Source organism: Tachypleus tridentatus, chromosome 10 (assembly GCF_004210375.1).
Source record: "Tachypleus tridentatus isolate NWPU-2018 chromosome 10, ASM421037v1, whole genome shotgun sequence".
Classification (NCBI taxonomy): Eukaryota; Metazoa; Arthropoda; class Merostomata; order Xiphosura; family Limulidae; genus Tachypleus; species Tachypleus tridentatus.
Genome location: NC_134834.1, coordinates 84,235,443 through 84,253,458, shown reverse-complemented (window position 1 = coordinate 84,253,458; position 18,016 = coordinate 84,235,443). Strand labels below are relative to the sequence as shown.

The 18,016-nt window shown below is 35.1% G+C and overlaps 1 long non-coding RNA gene across 1 annotated transcript in view; it reads left to right on the top strand.

Annotated features, from left to right (window-relative positions):
- The first annotated feature begins 6,675 nt into the window (after positions 1 to 6,675).
- The window catches only part of LOC143229754 (uncharacterized), a 118,549-nt gene continuing 107,208 nt past the window's right edge, over positions 6,676 to 18,016 (top strand). Inside the window, exon 1 of the long non-coding RNA XR_013016045.1 lies at positions 6,676 to 6,939. This is a non-coding gene — a long non-coding RNA (uncharacterized LOC143229754). The remainder of the gene's footprint in view (positions 6,940 to 18,016) is intronic.

Sequence of the window (18,016 nt, the reverse complement as noted above, 5' to 3'; positions counted from 1 at the left end):
ATAATAAGGTTATTCTGGTTATTGTCATAATGAAAGCTGATCCAAGAGTCAGAGTTCTTGCGATCTACGTCAAGAGTATTTGGGTTATGGTCGAACTGAAATCTGATCCAGGAGTCAGAGTTATTGTGATCTACAGCAAAGTTATTTGGGTTATTGTTGTAATGAAGTCTGATTCAGGAGTCAGTGTTCTCTTGTTTCAAAGCAAGGTTAGTTGTGTAATGTTAGCAGTATCTAGTGTAATAAAACTGAATTTGCTAAGCTATAAAAAACACATACTACAACGTAAAGAAAATAAATTTCAAAGACAAAGTTTAAAGTTGAACATGGATAATTAATAAAATTTTAGCAACAGCAAAATCATTCAGGTTTTCATGGGGTTTTACAAAAGTCCCTAAGGAAAGGTACATTATAAGTACGGAAGATTTTTAGTTTAAATTCATTATAAAAAAACCTAATAACAACAGATCTACTCTGGATGATAGTATACAGTTTGCAAAAGAAGTGTAGGACGTTAAATTAAGGTTTCTGAATCATAGTCTTAGTATATGAACAGCATTTTAATAGATATTATTTCTCTAAGAATCTAATTAGTTAATTATGATAAAAAGACAACTTGTAAATCACAACGCATTTTGTAAGATATAAAGTTTACCGTGAAAACATACAAGTAATTTTTACACAATGATATATATAACATCAAGTAATTTTTAGTTAAAATGAATTTTCCTTTGATATACTCAGTGACTTTACTAAATAATCTCAATATTTTGTGTGCCAAGTCATAGCTGCATATTGTTGTTGTTGTTGTTTTGAATTTTGCGCAAAGCTACACAAGGGCTATCTGCGCTAACCGTCCATAATTTAGCAGTGTAAGACTAGAGGGAAGGCAGCTAGTCATCACCATCACCGCCAACTCTTGAACTACTCTTTTACCAATAAGTAGGAGGATTAACCGTCACATTATAATGCCCCCCCCATTGTTGAAAGGGCAAACATATTTGGTATGACGAGAATTCAAACTTGCAACCCTTAGATTTCGAGTGAAACGCCCTAACCACCTGACCATCCATAGCCGAATAGTATTGCTCCTGACTTATAAATTATTATTATTTTTACCTAGAAAAGAGTAATTGGAACGACTATTTTGTACAATTTTGATAAAATTATCGACTGCTTTTTTGGTTTTGGTTGTTTTTTTTGTTGTTTAGAATTAAGCACAAAGCTACACAATGGGCTACCTGTTGTTTGCTCACCACATGTATAGAAACCCGCTTTCTTTCCGCTACACTCCTAAGTTAGGGACGACAAGCGCAAATAGCTCTCGAGTAGCTTTGCGCGAAATTCAAAACAAACCAAACCTTATCCCTACCATTAAGACGATACCTGTCAGTGATTATTTGAAACAACAACTGAGCTATAAGAGTAACTTTAAACTAGGACCACAAAAAAAAAAGACACATCATGAGGTGCAGTGTGGGGGCAAGGTACAAAGATAGGTTTAATGGCAGATTAAACTAGGACCACAAAAAAAAGACACATCATGAGGTACAGTGTGGGGGCAAGGTACAAAGATAGGTTTAATGGCAGATTAAACTAGGACCACAAAAAAAAGACACATCATGAGGTGCAGTGTGGGGGCAAGGTACAAAGATAGGTTTAATGGCAGATTAAACTAGGACCACAAAAAAAAGACACATCATGAGGTACAGTGTGGGGGCAAGGTACAAAGATAGGTTTAATGGCAGATTAAACTAGGACCACAAAAAAAGACACATCATGAGGTACAGTGTGGGGGCAAGGTACAAAGATAGGTTTAATGGCAGATTAAACTAGGACCACAAAAAAAAGACACATCATGAGGTACAGTGTGGGGGCAAGGTACAAAGATAGGTTTAATGGCAGATTAAACTAGGACCACAGAAAAAAAGACACATCATGAGGTACAGTGTGGGGGCAAGGTACAAAGATAGGTTTAATGGCAGATTAAACTGTTATTATTGAAATACTAGAAGTATAAAATATTAAATGTGTGACTTTAAGGTATTCGTTAAAACAGAGGTTTTTAAACAATGGAGATGACTAAAAGATGGTGAAATGAACAATTCTGATGACAGGATTTGTTTTTGAAATGCATAAAATTATACATTGTTTAATAGGGATAGAATACTAAACATTCAGTTGAAGATAAAATGTGAAAAAAAATGTTTAAAATGAATTATTAAATATTTAACATAAAAATATTGTGGTTTCAAGTAAAAAATCAGATTGACCTATAAAGAAGATAAGGAATAGAATTTTTAAAAAGCATTATAAATATAGAAGCTGTAATAATAGGAGATTCAGAGGATTACAGAACGTCAATAGAGTTGATCAAACAGGAAATCACGAACATAAAAGTATACGGAAAACAGGTTGGCTGAAAATGAAAGAACAAATATAAAGGATGTTAAAGATAACCAAAATGATGGGGTAGGGGTAGGGGTTTTGAGAGATCGTAAAGAAATGTTAATATCTGATGATTATTGGATAGCAAGATTAATAATGTCTTTATTTTTCACTAATCATTCTGTACGTTAAAGAGGTTGAACATAATTATAACATCAATTATGAGATTGTTAAGAAAAACTTGGGAAGTTTAAAGGATGCCAAAGCTCGTGAGCTAGATAATACTTGCCCAAAGATTTTCAGAGTTAAAGATAAAAATATAGTAACAAATGGCTCACATGTCTTAAGTCCTTGAGTTGTGACTGAAATTATACCAGTAATTATTCTTGTATCAGTGGTAAGAAAAGTTTTGAAAGTCTGATAAAGGATGCTTTTCAAAATTATTTAAAATATTAATTAATACTTTTTTGGATAATCACCATGTTTTTTATTGGTGAAAAAGCTTTCCTTACTAATATTTTGACATATTGTGAAGAGGTTACTTCTGAATGTCGATCAGGGTACGTGTGAGAAAAATATTTGATGAGTTGTCAATTTCGTGGACGGGACGGTCTGGATGGATCAGAAGATACTTATTTTATTCTTCAGCGTTATGTCATAGATAACTCAAATGTTTAAGTACCGTGTGATCACATTTTAACCAACTTGTGGCAAAGTACGAGTTAAATTAAATTAATATGAAAACATGACGAGCTCGTTTGCTTTTCGGAATATTTAAGATTTTACGTTTCTAGTTTTTAAATATAATTAATTATTTGCTACATGTATTTTTTGATATTAGTAATGACATAATAAGCTTTAAGTTAACATACAAGACACAGAATAAAGAATTGATATTTATATAATTCATAAAAGAAATCAAATGAGGAAACCTTTTGTAAATATAAAGCTACACAATAGGATTCTTGTGCTGTGCCAACTACGAATGTCGGTAGTTTCAACATTATAAGCCTTCAAACTTTCCTTTGAGTCATTGGGTAGCTGGTAAAATACAGTTCTTACTTTATGTACTAATCGAGTAGGAACAAACCAATCTCTTGTTCTCAATCAATTCGATGGCATTTTATGCATTTTCTTGAACTTATGATATAAAAAAGTGTTATCTTGTAGTTTATTGAAACTTTAGTGGACTAATAAAAATTAAGTTGTGTGTTGACACCAATGGGAGTTCTGAATGTCTGATACTTCGGCATTGTAATAAATACTACGAAGGATATTATAGATCTAGGTTGTTGAACAGTGTATTGCCAAAGGAAAACATTTCCAAGAAAGACGTATGCATTATGATTCTTGGATGTGTAAAAATTAGTTTTAATTTCAGCCATTTGAAACAACGCCCTATCCCATTCGAGAACGATATCCTCTTCCACAGAGTGAGTGATATATTTGGTGACAAAAGAGAATCCTCTGATCCAAAAGGCAAGTTCATAGAAGTTGAACATATGATACCACTAGCAAAAATATTAAGCGTCAAAAGCTCTCAGCCACTTAGAAATTAATAAACGTTTTCACAAGAAAGACGGCTCAAGAAACACGAATCACAGCAATCACATTCGGCCATATTTATATCTGTCAATTTCGTGACGCAGCTTAAGTCTTTAACGTAATTATTTGTCTTCAATAAGGTTCTGTAGTATTAGTTGTTGTTGTTATTGTTTGAAATATGGTCACGCAAAAGCAAATCCAGATGAGATAACACACTGGTAGATTGAAAACGTTCAACATTGAAGACATTAATTTGATAAGGTTATTCCTGTATCATTATTTTTGTTAATGCAATGCGTTAAACATGGAAACCTAGCAAAATTTGTCCCATTATCAACACTTAGATATAATGGAGGTGTTTTATGATTCATGACCTAAATAACATCATCGTATTTGCCGTATAAGTAGACCGATGCATTTCATATCTCAAGTGTTTCATGTACTTTCCATCTTTTCCAATACACTAACTTACACCGAATGATTTAGTGATAATATAAAGTTTCTACTTGGCTGATGTAAGTGAAGTTCAATAGTTCAAAGGTGACATTCAAACAAAAAAGTATAAATTACAAGCTCAAGAGGAAGACAATAAAGTTTTAAATTACATAAAATTATTATGAAGTGATTTTTGCGTTTTGTATAGTCTTATGAATATTGGGTTGTAAACATAAACCACAGTAGAGAGTAAAAAAGGACTGCTTCAGGCAAGAGGGCACAATTCAGTAAAGTTAAAAACTGATAAAATAAGTGGTTGTACTATATTTTGTTTGTCCATTAACTCTCTGTTTTATCAATTTAAATAGTGGATGGAGTCTCAAGGCAAAACCCTCCGTGTCCTGTTTCTGAAATATAAACTACATTTCGCTCTCTCTTTCTGTGCCATGGGTGCGTTATAAGAGTGAATGCCAAATCCCACTATTTGATTAGAGTATCCAAATCATTGGGGTGAATTATGTTGACTAGCTCTCTTATCTTTAGTTTGTCAATTCAAAATTAAGAAGTTAGACCCGGCATGGCCAGGTGGGTTAAGGCGTTCGACTCGTAATCTGAGGGTCGCGGGTTCGAATCTCGATCACACCAAGCATGCTCGCCCTTTTAGCCGTGGGGGCGTTATAAGTGACGGTCAATCCCACTATTCGTTGATAAATAGTAGCCCAAGAGTTGACGGTTGGTGGTGATGACTAGCTGCCTTCCCTCTAGTCTTACACTGCTAAATTAGGGACGGCTAGCGCAGATAGCCCTCGAGTAGCTTTGTACGAAATTCAAAAACAAACAATCAAAATTAAGAGCGGCTAGCACGGATAGCCCCCTTTGGCGTTTCGCTTAAATAAACAGCGAATAATAATCACTGAATAGTTACAGTTCATTAAAAACACGTATGTACAATCCGGAGAGAAAGTGTAGTTTAGCCCAACATACGTTATTATTCTTATGGCGACCTTATTTAAATAGAGTTAATCTAAAAGGTTACGACACTTTTATGGCCCTCGTTAATAAGGCCTTCAGTACCAAGAACAGAATCTGAGAAGACCGTAGAAGATAATTAAAAGGAACAAGGCTACATGTTTGGTTGCATATAAATTTCATAACCCTTATTCATCTCGTTGAGTTAGAAGGGAATGTGCAATAGACACATAACTGTCCGGTGGATAAGCTGACCTGTGTTAAGCAATATAGTCTGATGTAACATGACGAATTGTTACGTCACTTTTGTTGTTGGTTTTCACTCACCACACAATTCTATATATTATCTGTTTGTTTCAAGTGCACATACTACCTTCTCACCCACACCCATAATCACACACACAAACATGTTGTTACAAATAAAACACAAAATATACAGAATTCCATGATGTTGTTCATTTATTTCTCTTCTGCTTAAAATTCTCGTTTTTTGTACCATTTTGGGTTTTTTTCAGTGCAAAACAGTTAACACCATCCATTTCCCCGCTGACAAAGAACAGTTCTCCACATCTGCACTAACTAATAATGGAAAGAAACTTTAAGATAGTTTTCCTTCTCGTTTAGTTGCGTTACAGCAATCGGATTTTTTGTTTTTTTTTAAATAAGATTCGTTCTAAGAAACATTTTAATAGTTTGTGTTTGAAGAAAAAACACGCTTTACAGGCGTAAAGTGCAACACTAATAGAGCGTTTGAAAATATGCATTTACCTTCCCATCAAATAAAAGGCTAAAAAAAAAAACACGTAACAATATAGTGTTTCTGCTCAGATGCATCGGAAAAGCTATTTTTAGACGTCAGTTGTTTTTTCTTCACATTTCGCTGTGTATATACATACATTTGTTTCCCTTTGACCTTTCGGTGAATGGAACATTTCGAATTAACTGTATTTAGACATGTTATGCGAGTAGCAAATGCGATTAAAGGCACATATCATCCGTGCCTGCAGGCAGGCACGTCTTGCTCTGGTACGGCTGACCTTCCGTCCAGCTAGGCAGCTCATAGAACTAAGCGCGCTTCAACAATGCGAAGCTCGCCAGCCAGCAATTCATCTTAAACAGACTAGATGGTACATCGTCTTCGGATGCACCCAATTCAAGTTGTCCAAGATAAGAAGTTGGACACATTCAGTTTTTTTTATTTAAAAACTGTTTCAGACTTTAATCTTATATATTTTACAATGTTTGTACGTAAACAGTTCCGGACTATTCGCGTCGCCCGGTTGCCATGGTGACATTTACGTAGATTCCCCCCCACGCATACATGTAAGCTTGACAACAGTTGTTTGCCGCGTTCCGACTTGCCTTTTGCGCGCCCGGTACAGCAGTGGCTTGAGGATAGACACCCTGCAGTTTTCATACAGTGTTTGCAGGTTCCCTTAAAGGTCACTGGTGAAAAAATTACCAGTTCATTTTCTTCTAAGTTATGTGACATTTCTGAAAATTCTTTACATGATGAGTTTCTCGAACATACAGCTCAGGTCCACTACACACTGTCCTTGTGACTTTTCCCCTCTATACAGGGAAAAATTGGATTGATCCATACAGGTAAGGTGTTGTTCAATCTGCATGAGATGAGAATATTGTAGCCTATAAAGTTTTATTTTTTGAGGGTGCGAGGAAATTCTGTAAGCTTTGAACTGCATTATAAAACCTTATCCTTTATCTGTACTTGTAAATTACTGTACCTCCCCCTTTTAACTGATATGGTCAACAAATAGCAGATATACTAATTACATCTCACATAGAAACCACCCTGGTGACTCATTTGTACCGGACTTTAAAAACAAAACAATGCATGCTCTTCAACTATTGGTGAAATGTTATGTGAATGTGCGTGAACATATTTTTCAAATGTCAAAATAGGAGCTATTAATTTAAAAAAAAAAAAGTTGTACCTGAAGACATCTTATCTGTACTTAATAGCAGAGGTAAAATATAAGCTTCACATGAACGAAGTTACATCGTCTTATTGTTTCGTCTTGCTTACACACCAATTTAACTTTATTACATCTTCTTACTATTTCGTCTTGCTTACATAGCAATTTAATCTTATTACATCTTCGAATTGTTTCGTCCTGGTTACATAGCAAATTAATCTTGTTACATCTTCGTATTGTTTCGTCCTGGTTACGTAGCAATTTAACCTTGTTACATCTTCGTATTGTTTCGTCCTGGTTACATAGCAATTTAATCTTGTTACATCTTCGTATTGTTTCGTTCTGGTTACATAGCAATTTAATCTTGTTACATCTTCGTAATGTTTCGTCCTGGTTACATAGCAATTTAATCTTGTTACATCTTCGTATTGTTTCGTCCTGGTTACATAGCAATTTAACGTTATTAAAGCATTATTTATGTCATTTCCCATCTTATTTTAAAATAGTGTCGTGATGTGTGTTCTCGTACATATTGCTATACCTGAAACAGATTTGTTTTAACACAAATAATTTTGTGACACGTGTATCATAAACTTTTGAAACTTTGAGCCAACGGGCGTGCTTTGGCGACGTGGGCTCGCAGCCTAGCTGGGATGTTTTGATCAAACTTTATTGTGAGACGTTGGTAATACTAATGACGCAACAGTTCACATGATACAGTAGTACCAATCACATTCAAGATTAAACGTTTACCGAGCACTTTCAATTTTCGTCGTTCTAGAATGTCAAGGCGCAGTGTCAAAACGGAAACTTACCCTTCCGATGGATCTGACATTGAGAAAGCATTAGACAACGATACAAATAATACAAATGACAGCAAATGTCATCTTCATAAAGTCTGACATTGAGAGAGCATTAGACAGCAATACAAATAATACAAATGACAGCGAATGTCATCTTCATAATGTGATCAAACTGATTTTGGATTTTTTTAAATATTTCTCATTTTCTATCTGAAAGCAATATTTGATTGTTTGTTTTATTTGGTTATTTTAGAGATATCACATTGGGGTATTTGCTTGTCCACCGTGGGAAATAGAACCCCACATTTTAGCGTTGTAACTCAGTAAACTTGCCGCTGACCCACATAAGGACAGCAATATTTGAAGGATGAACCAGATTTAAAACATGGTTCGAACCCCCGTCACAACAAACACGCTCACCCTTTTAGCTGTGGGAGAGTTATAAAGTGACGGTCAATCCCACTATTCGTTGGTAAAAGAGTAGCCCAAGAGTTGGCGGTGTGTCGTGACGACTAGCTGTCTTCCCTCTAGTCTTATACTGCTAAATTAGGGACGGATATCATAGAGAGCCTTCGAGTAGCCTGGCATGAAATTTCACACACCACCATTTTCATCGCCCCCTAGTGGCACAGCGGCATATCTGTAGACTCACACTGCTAGACTAGAAAACGGGTTTCGATAATCGTGGTGGGTAGAGCACAGATTGCCCAATGTGTAGATCTATGCTAAATTCCAAACAATCCAAATTCATCATTTTAGTTGTATAAACCTGGAGTGATCATGCCCACCGTCATCTTTTGTTCTTAAGTTAAACAGCAGCGGGAAAAAGTTTTGGATGTTTCCCATTTGACAGATAATCTGGGACGAAAAGTCTCTCAACATTATTTACAAAAGGAATACTTAATACTGTTTACAAATTTATACTAATAAACAAAGCAATGATTCATAATCGTTGCTGAAACAAGTGTTAATGTTTAACGCTTTTAGAAGACATGTATTAATTAATGTCAATATTTTTAGATACTACCAACTAAACTCCTACTATATTTTCGTACTTACAACTGAGGAACTTAAATTTGACAAAAGGAAATGAGTAACACACGATATATTGCTCACAAAAATAAAATGCTTATTAATTTGATATTTGCAACAAAAATTCATATTAACTAACATATACATATATATATATTAGCATTTATTGCCAAAAACGTGTTCTATTTTAGTATTTGTCACTAACACATGTGTACGTTGTTTCTTTACTGTTTTGTCCTGCCAAAATCTGCCTATAATACAATTTTTATTAAGGTTTGTTTTCAGTTTAACGCAAAGCTACACGAGGGCTATCTGCGCTAGCCGTCCCTAATTTAGCAGTGTAAGACTAGAGGAAAGGCAGTTAATCATCACCACCCACCGCCAAATCTTGAGCTACTCTTTTACCAGCGAATAGTGGAATTGTCTGCCACATTATAACGCCCCCACAGCTGATAAAGTAAGCATGTTTGGTAGGACGGGGATTCGAATCTGAGACTTCCAGATTGCGAGCCCATCGCCCTGATCACCTGACCAAGCCGGGCCTGTTGTTTTTTATTGAGAAACACCTGCGTGGTGTCTGTTACCATGAGATATCTCCATTTGCCCTTAATAAAAGCTTTTTGCAAATAAAGCGAAAATAGCAACAATGCGTAAAGATAAAATTATTCACACGCTATAATTTCACAAATATCTACATAAGTTTGTACAATCAAAGTAACGACAATCCGTACAGGTAAGGTTGTTCAGAAGTTAAGCTTTGGCGCATACCTGTTTGCGTTTATAGAAACGCAACGGCAATTACTACAGTAAGCATGGGCGAAACTGTTGAGAAGTAATGGTATAATACGTGCTTACGTTTGTACAAATACAACGACAGTAACAAGTATGTAGGTGAAGTTGTCCGGCGTTTTAGTTCGACAAATATCTACGTGTGTCGCTACAGGCATAGAAAAAATGTTTCACGTCATGTGTTCCGAATGCCAAAGCGAAATATAAATACATGATCGCTATTAATATTAACCTTACCTGACGAGAAAAACCTAACAGATGACCTAGTCCTCTCCGTTCTTCAAGCTAGCGCGTTTTACCTCCAGATGTGAGAAATATTCGTATAGTCAACAAAACCTAGAAACTACCTAAACTCGAAGCTCTAACAAATGGTTTTTAGTAACGCTTACAATATCAGGACTCTGCAGCGTGAAGTGTGTTTAGTTATAGGTGGAAATTTTTCTTTGTTTCGCATATTTGCAAAGATACTCAACGACTACACGTGCTAGCTGTCCATAATTTTGAATCGATAAACTAGAACAACCACCACAAACTGTTGGGATGCTCTAATAGGATAGTAATATTTGACCATTAATATTATAACACACCTATGGCCCCAGAGTGCGGAGCCGCTATTTTGCGGTAATGGGATGCAGACCATGGACCCTCGTTTAACAACTAGGTCACTCGTGCTACTGAAACATTATAAACGCAAGCTCACGGCCTCGGCATGGCCAGATGGTGAAGGCGCTCGACTCGTAATCTGAAGGTCGTGGGTTCGAATCCCCATCGCACCAAAGATACTCGCCCTTTTAGCCGTGGGGGCGTTATAATGCGACGGTCAATCCCACTAATCGTTTGTAAAAGAGTAGCCCAAGACATGGCGGTGGGTGGTAACGACTAGCTGTCTTTCCTCTAGTTTTACACTGCTAAATTAGGGACGGCTAGCGCAGATAGCTCTCGTGTAGCTTTGTGCGAAATTTAAAAAAACGTCAGGTCACCGGTAGAAGAGCGATAATTCTACAGACGCTAAAATGTAGAGTTCGATTCCCCAAGGTCGACACAGTAGGTATCTCAGTATGACTTTGCTAAAAAAAACAAACAGCACCACCAAATTAGTCGAGTACTTCCGTATCAGTGTACGGAACATTCAATTCAATACTAATTACTCGATAACGTTAACAGACCAGTGCAGAGAAATAACGTACTGGAATTAGCAACCTATTAGCAACCTAAACCTTGACAGTAAAAAAATATAATGTATTTATGCTTACATCAGCTGTATGAACCCTAGAACCCTAACGGTCAGAATTATAGCATACTTATGCAAAGATACGGGCATTCAACTGTTAATCGTAAAGTGTATTTAATACGCGTCCTGTGCCTTGCCTTGCATATTCCCATTGTCATGTTATAGTAATGAAGAATCATTTTAATTATTCCATTTACGTTTGCTAACACCTAAATCATAGTTCAATGTTCAATAGTGCATAAAAACACGAACGATAAAACAGTTTGACCAACACGTGAAAGTTATGCGTTATATATCTGCATACGTGTATATGTTACTCTTAGTGATTCATTTACCAGGAAAGAGATGAATCACGGAACGTAATAACGAAAAAAACAAATAAAAAACGTTATCTTGCGTAATTATTTGAAGAATTGCTTTCTCCCTCCTATGGTAAGAAACAGGTTCGATTTTGAAATGAATAAATACAACGCAGGCTAGAGCAGGTTTTACTATTGAAATGAGCTCCTGGTACATTGTTTGTTCCACAGAAAATGCAACAATAACATGTGCGTAGGTGGAGCTCGCTGGCCTGGTGCTGACGTCAACGAATGTGCTTTACTGACGTCAGAGATACCGGATGTTTCTGACCCCTAAAGATTTTGCAAGCACTTTCTTAAGCGTTGATAAAAATTAATTTAATATAAAACATATTCTATGTTAAGAAAATGTGTTCATTACATCTTGTTCCTACGACAATTTCTTTCTGCTTTGTGGCTGTAATATACTGAGACGTTGAGCTCAGTGTTAAAATGAGTCTTAGAAACTCTTTAAAATTCTTACAAGTGTCACCTGTTATGGTAAACTCATCCATTGCAACAAGCAGACTAAAACCATTACAGTAAAGATACTCATTGTAACAAATAGACTAAAACAGTTACAGTAAATAAAAAAAACCTGCTGTAACACGAAGAGTAAAACGTATCGTTTTGTGGCGTCACATTACTTTCCACCACAAGAATAAAGAAGCGAATCTCAACAGTTTGAAGGATATATTATTTTAGCACGATAATTAATAAGATTTCAACACAAACGCTTGCTTCGAAAATCTGCAAATTGATTTTGTTTTAGAGTAATAATTGTAATAATAAAACACGTTTTGCGATTGAGTTTTGAGATCATTAAACCAAAAATGTAAAAAAGAAAGTTTTTTTTCCTATATAATATAGTCCATGGACACCTGGAAGAAAACAACATAAACATTCTGAATGAAAGGTCAGCTTTTCTTCTAACTATTCTGGTATATATAGTGATTTCAAGTTTTATACAATGACAAATATGGCAAAATACTGTTTAATAATGCTAGAAACTGGGTTTCGATACTCGTGATGGGTACACCACCGACAACCCATTGTGTAGTTTTGTACGTAATAACAAGCAAACAGACAGAACGCTGTTGTTAGCCTATAATCAGGAAAACAGTGTAACTTTTCTCAGTGTTCTGTACGTATTAATAGAGGTGATAATTTCGATCACTGGAATAGCACAAACACAAAATAAGTTAATAATCCATTTTAACCAGTCATTTTTTTTTCCTTCCAACAGATAGGTTGAAACTGCATTAACTGTTATTTTCATTTTGAATGTCAGTCTGCAAGTTAAAACTAAAAACAGAAATGTTTGCTAACTTTTAATTTCTCGTTAAAAAATAGTTATTTATGTACATGCTGACGTACAATACTAGTTCAAGTTCCAAACCAGTTTTTGTCGTTGTTAAAGATGTAAACCATCATTAAATAAACCACGTGAAACTGGTTGTAATAGCATGAAATTAAGTTTCTGTAAATCCAACCAACAGAAACTTGAGGTTACATCTGTTTCATTTAGATTGCCCGTTTCCTTAATTATCTCTTATCCCACGGCGTATCTCATAAGTTGAAAATACCCTCAGCCATAATAATTACTGAGAAAGTGTCTTCACCTCCTTGATAATTCATCCTGTGACGGCATGTAATCTGGTTGAAACGCTTGTCTGTCAGTAGCTTTTCCTGCCCTTTTCTGAGCTTCGCTGCTATTTTTAGAAACAGAGAGGAGCAAACCTCAGAAATATCAAAGGGCAAACGAAACCATCGATCCGCCAAAGGGTGGTGATGAAACCCGGTTTCATGTTTTACTCTCTCATCTGGTAGCCATTTATAACGTCTTATTTGTTTACGTAGCATTTCATATTATAAAGTTCGGTTGTTTGAGGTTATTGTATCGATGATCTATTCCAAAAGCATCTTCTTTGATCGTCATGATATGACATTTGAACTTACTCTAACTCACATTTATATAATACATGCATGAGAATTCTTTACGGCCAGATATTAAGTTAATGCACAGATCGTTCTATTACTCTGTCACCAGCCGCAGTGATCCAAGTAAGTTTGCTAATAAAGAAAACTTTCCTGTATGCACTTAACACATCAGTACAGTCTTTCCACAAACAACCGAAAATTCAACAGAGGTTTCGAATCTTTGAAATCTAGAATCTAAAAGTTCGTCCAATAACAAGTATCGGACGTGTGGTCCGTCTTGAGTGGCTAACTTAGTGGACAGTGTATTGAACTGATGATCTACAGGGTTCCAAACGTGAAACTATCAAACGTACTTCACACTTTCAGCTGAAGGCACGCGCTATAAGAGTGACAGTTAATCCCGCTTCAGAATGCTCGCTTCTCCTACTGGTTGGTTTCTGTTTCGTCTGAAGTTCAAAATTCATAAGGCTACGTCTGAACCATAGGAGTTTTTGACCCATTCGTTTAGCCCATCGTTTACATGAAACATTAAAAATAAATTTTGATGAAAATGTCAGAGATCAAAGCTTCGTGTCTGGATTTATTCAGGTTTTAAATTACATTATGGAACTAATACAAATTGCATTGTTTTAACGCAAGTATCAACTGGGTATGATGCAAAACGTTAAGCATCATGAGATGCCATCACTCATAGCCATGATGTCAACACAGATATGCCATGATGTCAACACAGATATGTTTTTTTTACTTGATTAACCTAATATTCTGCACTTAACGTTAAATATAGTTTGCAACACAAGTAAGTTATCGTCGAAATCGTTTTAAAAATGGTTTAAATATAAATGATATTTAAAATGTGGCTATATGAATGAATTTTAAACTTTATTTGAGATACTCAAATTTCGTTTACGACTTACAATGGGCAATTGAACTTTTTTTTAATGTTGCAACAAATACGTTTCATTCACTAGTGCAGACAGTTTTATTTGTTTTGTCTTGTTTTGAATTTCGCGCAAAGTTACACGAGGGCTATCTGTGCTAGTCGTCCCTAATTTAGCAATGAAGTAGTAGATGGAATGCGGCGAGTCATCACCACCCACCGCCAACTCTTGGGCTGCTCTTTTACCAATGAATAGTGAAATTGACTCTCGCATTATAACGTTCCCATGGCTGAAAAGGTGAGTATATTTGGTAGGACGGAGATTCAAACCTACGACCCTCAGACTGCGAGCCGATCGCCCTAACCACCTGGCCATGGTGGACCCCAAATGTTTTAGTTTTACTTTAATTTTTGATGGAACTGATTATAAACACCTAACACCTCTTTTAGTTATTCCTTTTTCTCGTCTTCTGTTTCGTCTACGATATTATAGGATTGGGTTTCCTTATACCTGTCCAATGTCGCAAGTAAAACCACAAGATGGATCAATGGTAAGTCGGAGAGCTTTTAACACTAAAAGTTAGGTTTCGATATCTGTGGTGAACTCCACTCACGAGGTCAGCGGTAAACTTGACGTTTCTTAAGTCTAGAAATCAAGATTCGATATCCGTGGTAGGACCCATTCAGTGAGTCAGAGGTAAGTCTGAGAGTTAATAGCGATTTTCAATAATCATGGTGGGCACAGCATACAGACCTTTACATAGCCTTGCGCTTGATTACAAAGAATCAAGTTCTTCAACGTATTTTTTCTAAATATTTTAAGAGATCCAAAACTTTGATGGATCGTTAAATTATACTGATCGTTATAATATTATAAAATTATTTATAAACTATAACAGTGAAGTATTTAAAAAATTCTTGCATGCAAGGAATAAAATCAATCAAATTCTGTATTGTTATGATTAAATAAAAACAAACAAAAATCGTATTATGTTTTAACACTAATCTGTATATAATTATGCACAAAAAAATAAAATAAATATCTAAATATTAAGTCGCAATCATTGATTATTTATAGAATTACTATAGGAATTATCCAAACAAAATAAACGCTGTAATAAAGAACACATAAACAAGTACAGTGATACTGGTTTTCATCAGTAATCCATATAGTTAAACTAAATTTTAAAATTTATCAAACTAGTATTACTCTACTTGTTTTAATACTCTTCATTGCCAAATTTATTTTGTTTAATATACTTCTTAGAGTAATTATATAAATAATCAACGATCTCTATTTTCTGTTAATTTCTTTCTGTATGTTTACGATATGGGTACAACATCTATAAGCCTTCAGTATAGCCATATCTCGGCAGTTATAATAATCACAGTTTTATAAAATGTAACCCTTATTTCAGTCTTAGTTTGTGGTTTGGTTTCATTATATTTTGTAGTAGAATCTACGACTTTATTTCAAAAGTCGTAATTTTTAATAATCTCGTTGTTTATTTTTTGTTATACACTTTATCTTTAGAAACTGTTGCATATCTATCCATCGACTTGTGGCGCCATCTCTTAGGTTGAATTGGGTTTAAAATATTTAAGTGCGTGCATGACATATTTACCATTTATACAAAAAAAAACTGTATATATTTATCGTAATATAAAACGTGCACAACCACAGACGAGTTAAGTAGGTAGGAGAAATCGTATAGTGATACCACAAGCTAAGACATTTCTTACTCGTTATTATATCGAAAACTTTAGCAACCTTTGTAGCGTATTACTGGTATACATGTACACATAATATCGTAACAGAAACTTTTAATGGTCGGATTTTGTTGATCCTTACTATTAAGATCTATAAAGTATGTTCCACGTACGTTCCATATTTCATCAGTCTTATTATGTATTTCTTTCATATTACTTATTTTAATATTTTATGATGTAAAAAAACAAACCAGTGTCCATAGGAAATAATACTTTTAAACTCATAATTATACTAGTTACATTGTTAGTCACAAGATGGCAGCACCAGCTATTTATCTCTGTCTTTGTTTAAGCCTTGTTCGTTTCTCATTCACATATTTTAAGTACTATTTATGGGATAGCTACGAAGCTGTCAAAGACTATTTCAGTCAAACCAAACTGCTAAACGCTAAATCGTACGAACAGGTATGCTACCCTTGAAAGTGTGTATATTACAATATATTGAGGAAAAACGATTAATTTAACAAGGTTTATTTATTGTCTAAAGAAAGACAATAAAATGTATATTACCAAATATAACTGTATAAGTTATTATTTAAACGCATAGATGTATCAAACACCAAAAAGACGTATAGTAAACATAAAACTACAGAGCATGTTATTCTTGAGTCGTGCATAGCTTTGTGGTTAACATGAGTAATACGGATCGGAAGGCCCACAGTTTGAGCCACTAAACACGCTCCACAATTTCAGTTATGAGTACATTATAACTGTGGCAATCATTTCTCCAGTTTGGTTGCGAGTAAGCTGCATATGTGGTAAGTATGTTTACTGATTCTTTTCCATGTGATTATCTTCTTAAATGTGTCACCGATCGCTGATCTGGATATTTGAACCTCATGTCACTGAGGTGTTATTCATGCTGAATATACCAAATGTGGTATTCATAATGAAACTAATCCGCTTGCAAGTCCATCAAGGCCTATATAGCATATATTGGGATGTGTTACATCAAGGGCTATTTTAAATTTTGTGGGACCTTGGCGAGTGTTAACTATAAAAATATTTAAGAGTATGTTAAACCTAACGAGAGATAGTAGATGTGATTAACTTTAAGGAATACTTATTTAAAAATTGTATATTGATGTGCGATAAATCTATATGGATACTTATGTGTGGTAAACCTAATGAGCTTAAGACATTGAATAAACTTCAGAGTTCTTAAGAATTTTATAAACTTAACATTGACAAGATACAAGGGTTAAACTTAAAAAGACTTGATAGTCTGTTAACTTAATATGACTTGGGAATATGTTAACCAAACGTGACGTCAGGAGATTTTGAAACAACGAGGACATGCGAAAATGCAAGAACTCGTGAGAACTGGGGTTTCTAAGTCTATAAAGCACTAGGGAATGTTTTGCCATAACAGAACTTAGAAATGGTAAGTTTAAATGTAACTGAACTTCAAGGTTTGTTAAACCTAATAAAACCAATGAAAAAAAACAAGGAAACGTGTTAAACTAAACAGACTTGAAATTTGTCAAACCTAATTCTTTTTCCTGTGACCTTGTACAATTTTATACTATTCTAAGTTATCTACTAATAGAATAAGTTCACCATAACAAGAAGTGTAATATTAATGGCGTATTAAAATCCATAAATTTTACTAGTACGTGTCCTCAACCTCATTAGAGAATTAGTTTGCTTTGAATTTCGCGCAAAGCTACACAAGGGCTATCTGCGCTAGCTGTCCCTAATTTTGCAGTGTAAGGCTAGAGGGAAGGAAGCTAGTCATCACCACCTACCGCCAAGTGTTGGGTTACTGTTTTACTAACAAATAGTTGGACTGACCGTCACATTATAACGCCCCCATGCTTGGTGTAACAAGGATTCGAACCCACGACCCTCAGATTATGAGTCGAGTGCCTTAAACAGCTGATCATGTCGGGCCGCAATCAGAGGAAGGATAAACTCTGAACAGTTATATTTTATATATAAATAGAATGTGTACAGATGCA